The 7383-nt window shown below is 40.9% G+C and overlaps 1 pseudogene; it reads right to left on the reverse strand.

The window, feature by feature from the left end:
• Positions 1-308: 308 nt before the first annotated feature.
• On the reverse strand, positions 309-5323 carry LOC105001839 (annotated as a pseudogene).
• Between the last annotated feature and the right edge of the window lie 2060 nt (positions 5324-7383).

A 7383-nucleotide genomic window follows, 5' to 3' on the forward strand; every position in this document is an offset into this window, starting at 1 on the left:
TTCTTTGGAAGGAATGATGCTGAAGCTGAAACTCTAGTACTTTGGCCACCTCATGTGAAGAGTTGACTTATTGGAAAAGACTCTGATGCTGGGAGGAATTGGGGGCAGGAGGAGAAGGGGACGACAGAGGATGAGATTGCTGGATGGCATCACTGACTGATGGACGTGAGTCTGAGTGAACTCTGGGAGTTGGTGATGGACAGGGAGGCCTGGCGTGCTGCGATTCATGGGGTTGCAAAGAGTCAGACACAACTGAGCAACTGAACTGAACTGAAAAAATGCTAACTATCACTTGAGATTTCACAGAGTCAAAATCTTCTTGCTAATAAAGGGGTTTGCTTCAGAGCTGATGGCTGCTGACTGATCAGGGTGGTAGTAGCATCCTGAAGGCTGGGGCGGCTGTGGCACTTTCTTAAAACAAAATATAAGATTTGCTGCATTGACTGACTCTTCCTTTCACAAACTATTTTTCTGTAGCACGTAATGCTATTTGATATCATTTTACCCACAGTAGAATTACTTGCACAATTGTCAGTCCTCTCCAACTCTGCCACTGCCACATGTAATATTCTAAATCTTTGGTTATCATTTCAACAATCTACACAGCATCTTTACTAGGCATAGTTTCCATCACAAGAGACTGCATTCTTTGTTCATGTATAACAAGCAACTCCTCATCCTTTAAAGTTTTACCATGAGATCACAGTGATTCAAACACATCTTCAGGCTCCACTTCTAATTCTAGTCCTATTTCTACCATGTATTCAGTTACAGCCTCCACTGAAGCCTTAAACCCCTTAAAGTTATCCATGATGGTTGGAATCAACTTCTTTCAAACTCCTCTTATTGTTGATAATTTTGATCCCTTCCCATGAGTCACAAAAGTTGTTTTTTTTTTTTTTTTTAATGAAGTTTCTTAATAGAATCTAGAATGGTGAATCATTTCCAAATTTCCAGTGACTTTGTTCAGATCCATCACAGTGATCACTATCTTTGATAGCTAGAGCCTCAAAAATGTATTTCTTAAACAGTAAGACTTAGAAGTTGAAAATGCTCCTTCATCGATGTGCTGCAGGATGGATGTTGTGTTAGCAGGCATGAAAACATTAAGCTCATTGTACACCTCCATGAGAGCTCTTGGGTAACCAGGTTCATTCTCAATGGACAGTGATATTTTGAAAAGAATGTTTTTTTCTCAACAGTGGGCTTAAAGTATCCAATAAACTATGTTATAAACAGGTGTCCTACACCAAAGCTTTGTTGGGTGTAGAGCACAGGCGGAGTAGATTTAGCATAGTTCTTAAGGAGCCTTGCATTTTCAAAGCGGTAAATGAACACTGGCTTCAACTTAAAGTCACCAGCTGCCTTAGTCCCTAACAAGAGAGCCAGCCTGTGCTTTGAAGCTTTGAGGCAGGCATTGATTTCTATTCTCGAGATATGAAAAGTCCTAGAAGACATATTTTTCCAGTAAAATGCTGTTTGATCCATATGGAAAATCTGTTGTTTAGTGTAGTCACCTTCATTCATTATCTTAGTTAGATCTTCTAGAGAACTTACTGCAGTTTCTACAATATCGCTTGCTGCTTCGCCTTGCACTTTTCTGTTATGGAGAAAGCTTCTTTCCTTAAACCTCATGAACCAACCTTTGCTAGCCTCAAACTTTTCTTCTGCAGCTCCCTTACCTCTCTCAGTCCTCACAGATTTTAAAAGAGTTAAGTTTTGTTCTGGATTAGGCTTTGGCCTAAGGAAATGTGGTGACTGTTTGATCTTTTAAAACTCTCTACATATCAACAATAATGCTATTTCTCTTATCATCTGTGTGTTCACTGGAGTAGCACTTTTAATTTCCTTCAAGAAAATTTCCTTTACATTCACAATTAGCTATTTGGCACAAGAGGCCTAACTTGCAGCCTATCTCCGCTTTCAATGTGTCTTCCTCACTAAGCTTAATCATTTCTAGCTTTTGATTAAAGTGAGAGATGTGCAACTATCTTTTTCACTTAAAGTCTATTTTAAGGTTATTAATTGAGCTAATTTCAGTATTGTTGTGTCTCAGGAAATAGGCAGGTTCAAGGAGAAGGAGAGTGAGACACAATAGCTGGTCAATGGAGCAATCAGAGCACATATAACATTTATTGATTAAGTTTGCTATCTTACATGGGCACAGTTTTTGGCAGCCCAAAACAGTTACAATATCAAAGATCACTTATCACACACAGATCACCATAACACATACAGTAAAAATGAAAAGCCTTGAAATGTTGTGAAAATTACCAAATAAGACACAGAGACAGGAAGTGAGCAAATACTGTTGGGAAAATAGTGCCATTGACTTGGTGGAGGCAGGCTTGCCACAAACCTTCACTTTTTAAACAATATATTTTTTGCAAAGCTCAGTGAAGTGAAACACAATGAAACAAGGCTTTAGTAATTCAACAAATACACAATGAGCAAATATTAAAAAGTGCCTAGCACAGAGCAAGAACAATAACAACAAAAATAGTCTCTTCTCTTCTATTAAAATTAAGTTGAAACATTGTAAGTACTCTCTTTTTCCTATAGTTTATTCTAGTGCTTTCATCCCTTTATATGAATTGTAAAACTATGGGACATCTCATGAAACAGTTTCTAAATCTGGATATTCGACCAATGCCTCACAGCTTCATGGCAAAAAAGACACAGAGAACAGTGCAAGAAGACATGAAGGACAAGGAGTGAAAAAAAGTTATAGTGGTAATAAATTTGTTACTGTCTCATCAGTAAGTCCTGTCTAACTCTTTTCAACTCCATGAACTGCACAACCCACCCCCCAGGCTCTTCTATCCATGGAATTTCCCAGGCAAGAATACTGGAGTGGGTTGTCGTTTCCTTCTCCAGGAGATCCTCCCTACTGAGAGAAATCTACTCTGCAAATCCACATCTGCTCCATTGCAGGTGAATTCTTCACTACTGAGCTACCAGAGAAGCCCTGGTAGGATAGTAAAATCAGTCATTTCAGTTGCTCAGTCATGTCCGATTCTTTGCAACCCCATGGACTGCAGCACGCCAGGCTTCCCTATCCATCACCAACTCAAACTCTTGTCCATAGAGTCAGTGATGCCATCCAACCATCGCATCCTCTGCCATCCCCTCTCCTCCCGCCTTCAATCTTTCCTAGCATCAGGGTCTTTTTCAACGAGTCAGTTCTTTGCATCATGTGGCCAAAGTATTGGAGTTTCAGCTTCAGTATCAGTCCCTCCAATGAATATTCAAGACTGATCTCCTTTAGGATGGACTGGTTGGCTCTCCCTGCAGTTCAAAGTACTCTCAAGAGTCTTCTCCAACACCACAGATCAAAAACATCAATTATTTCATGCTCAATTTTCTTTATAGTCCAACTCTCACATCCATACATGACTACTAGAAAAAACATCTTTGACTAGATGGACTTTTGCTGCCAAAGTAATATCTTTGCTTTTTAATACACTGTCCAGATTAGTCACAGCTTTTCTTCCAAGGAGCAAGTGTCTTTTAATTTCATGGCTGCAGTCACCAACTGCAGTGATTTTGGAGCATTTTCCTGTTTTCATTGTTTCCCCATCTATTTGCCATGAAGTGACAGGACCAGATGCCATGATCTTAGTTTTTTGAATGTTGAACTTTAAGCCAACTTTTTCACTTTCCTCTTTCACTTTCATTAAGAGGCTCTTTAGTTCTTCTTCACTTTCTGCCATAAGGGTAGTGTCATCTGCATATCTGAGGTTATTGATATTTCTCCCAGCACTCTTGACTCCAGGCTGTGCTTCATCCAGCCCCATATTTCTCATAATGTATTATGCATATAAGTTAAATACACAGAGTGACAATATACAGCCTTGATGGACTCCTTTCCTTATTTGGAACCAGTCTGTTGTTTCATGTCCAATTTTAACTATTGCTTCTTGACCTGCATACAGATTTCTCAGGAGGCAGGTCAGGTGGTGTGGTATTCCCATCTCTTGAAGAATTTTCCACAGTTTGTTATGATCCACACAGTCAAAGGCTTTGGCCTAGTCTATAAAGCAGAAATAGAAGTTTTTCTGGAACTCTCGCTTTTTTGATGATCCAACAGGTGTTGACAATTTGATCTATGGTTCCTCTGCCTTTTCTGAATCCAGTTTGAACATTTGGAAATTCACAGTTCATGTACTGTTGAATCCTGGCTTGGAGGATTTTGAGCAGTACTTTACTAGAGTGTGAGATGAGTGCAATTGTGCGGTAGTTTGAGCATTCTTTGGCATTGCCTTTCTTAGGGACTGGAATGAAAACAGACCTTTTCCATGCCTGTGGCCACTGATGAGTTTTCCAAATTTTTGACATACTGAGTACCACAGTTTCATAGTATCATCTTTTAGGATTTGAAATAGCTCAACTGGAATTCCATCACCTCCACTAGCTTTGTTTGTAGTGATGCTTCCTAAGGCCCACTTGACTTCACATTCCAGGATGTCTGTGTCTAGGTGAGTGATCACACCATCGTGATTATCTGGGTCATGAAGATCTTTTTTGTATAGTTCTTCTGTGTATTCTTTCCACCTCTTCTTAATACCTTCTGCTTCTGTTAGGTCCATACCATATTTGTCCTTATTGAGCCCATCTTTGCAAGAAATGTTCCCTTGGTATCTCTAGTTTTCTTGAATAGCTCTCTAGTCTTTCCAATTCTATTGTTTTCCTCTATTTCTTTGCACTGATCACTGAAGAAGGCTTTCTTATCTCTCCTTGCTATTCTTTGGAACGCTGCATTCAAATGGGTCTATCGTTCCTTTTCTCCTTTGCCTTTTGCATTTTTTCTTTTCTCAGATATTTGTAAGGCCTCCTGAGACAACCATTTTGCCTTTTTCAATTTCTTTTTCTTGTGGATGGTCTTGATCACTGCCTCTTGTACAATGTCACAAACCTCTGTCCATAGTTCTTCAACCAGTCTGTCTATCAGATCTAATCCATTGAATCTATTTGTCACTTCCACTGTATAATCGTAATGGATTTGATTTATACAGGGGCTGTGGGTGCAGTAGACCTGGGTATGGCATAAACCCTTTTGGAGGAGATCACAATTAACCCCACCACAGAGCTGCTGGAACTTACACAGGACTGGGGGAACAGACTCTTGGTGGGCACAAACAAAAGCTTGCATGCACCAGGACCCAGGAGAAAGAAGCAGTGACCCCATAAAAGGCTAACTCAGACTTGCCCATGATTGTCCAGGAGTATCTGGCAGAGCTGTGGGCAGGAGGTGGCCTGCTGCAGGGCTGGAGGCACTGAGTGCAGCACTGTGTGCATGGGATCTTTCAAAGGAGGTCGCCATTATCTTCATTCCCTCCACCACAGTTTGGCCTCAGGTCAAACAAAAGGAAAGGAACACAGCCTTGCCCATCAAGAGAAAACTGGATTAAAGATTTACTGATCATGTCCCTTCCCAATCAGAACAGGACTCAGTTTCCCCCTCAGTCAGTCTCTCCCATCAGGAAGCTTCCATAAGCCCCTTATCCTTCTCATTCAGAGGGCAGACAATGAAAACCACAATCACAGAAAACTAACCAATCTGATCACATGGCCCACAGTCTTGTCTAACTCAATGAAACTATGGCCCACCCAAGACAGACAGGTCATGTTAGAGAGTTCTGACAAAATGTGGTCGACTGGAGAAGGGAATGGCAAACCACTTCAGTATTCTTGCCTTGAGAACTCCATGAAGAGTATGAAAAGGCAAAAAGATAGGACACTAAAACTTGAACTCCACAGGTCAGTAGGTGCCCAGTATGCTACTGGAGAAGAGTGGAGAAATAACTCTAGAAAGAATGAAGAAATGGAGCCAAAGTAAAAACAACACAGTTGTGGATGTGACTGGTGATAGAAGTAAAATCTGATGCTGTAAAGAACAATATTGCATAGAAACCTGGAATATTAGGTCCATGAATCAAGGCAAATTGGAAGTGGTGAAACAGGAGATGGCAAGAGTGAACATCGACATTTTAGGAATCAGTGAACTCAAATGGACTGGAATGGGTGATTTTAACTCAGATGACCATTATATCTACTACTGTGGGCAAGAATCCCTTAGAAGAAATGGAGTATCCTTCACAGTCAACAAAAGAGTCTAAAAGGCAATACTTGGATGCAATCTCAAAAATGACAGAATGATCTCTGTTCATTTCCAAGGCAAACCATTCAATATCACTATAATCCAATTCTATGCCCCAAACAATAGTGCTGAAGAAGCTGAAGTTGAACGGCTTTATGAAGGCCTACAAAACCTTCTAGAACTAACATCCAAAAAAAAGTGTCCTTTCCATTATAGGGTATTGGAATGCAAAAGTAGGAAGTCAAGAGATACCTCGAGTAACAGATAAATTTGGCCTTGGAGTACAAAACGAAGCAGGGCAAAGGCTAACAGATTTTTGCTAAGAGAACACACTGGTCATAGGAAACACCCTCTTGCAACAACACAAAAGAAGACTCTACACATGGGCAACACCAGATGGTCAATACCGAAATTAGATTGACTACATTCTTTGCAGCCAAAGACGGAGAAGCTCTATATAACAAGACTGGGAGCTGACTGTGGCTCAAATCATGAACTCTTTACTGGCAAATTCTGACTTAAATTGAAGAAATTGGACAAAACCACTAAACCATTCAGGTATGACCTAAATCAAATCCCTTTTGATTATCAGATCAGATCAGATCAGTCGCTCAGTCATGTCCGACTCTTTGCGACCTCATGAATCGCAGCATGCCAGGCCTCCCTGTCCATCACCAACTCCCGGAGTTCACTCAGACTCACATCCATCGAGTCAGTGATGCCATCCAGGCATCTCATCCTCTATCATCCCCTTCTTCTCCTGACCCCAATCCCTCCCAGCATCAGAGTCTTTTCCAATGAGTCAACCCTTCGCATGAGGTGGCCAAAGTACTGGAGTTTCAGCTTTAGCATCATTCCTTCCAAAGAAATCCCAGGGCTGATTCCCCTCAGAATGGACTGGTTGGATCTCCTTGCAGTCCAAGGGACTCTCAAGAGGCTTATCCAACACCACAGTTCAAAAGCATCAATTCTTCGGCGCTCAGCCTTCTTCACAGTCCATCTCTCACATCCATACATGACCACTGGAAAAACCATAGCCTTGACTAGATGAACTTTTGTTGGCAAAGTAATGTCTCTGCTTTTGAATATGCTGTCTAGGTCGGTCATAACTTTCCTTCCAAGGAGTAAATGTCTTTTAATTTCATGGCTGCAGTCACCATCTGCAGTGATTTTGGAGCCCCAAAAAATAAAGTCTGACACTGTTTCCACTGTTTCCCCATCTATTTCCCATGAAGTGATGGGACCGGATGCCATGATCTTCGTTTCTGAATGTTGAGCTTTAA

Source organism: Bison bison, unplaced genomic scaffold, assembly GCF_000754665.1.
Source record: "Bison bison bison isolate TAMUID 2011002044 unplaced genomic scaffold, Bison_UMD1.0 scf7180017864384, whole genome shotgun sequence".
NCBI lineage: Eukaryota > Metazoa > Chordata > Mammalia > Artiodactyla > Bovidae > Bison > Bison bison.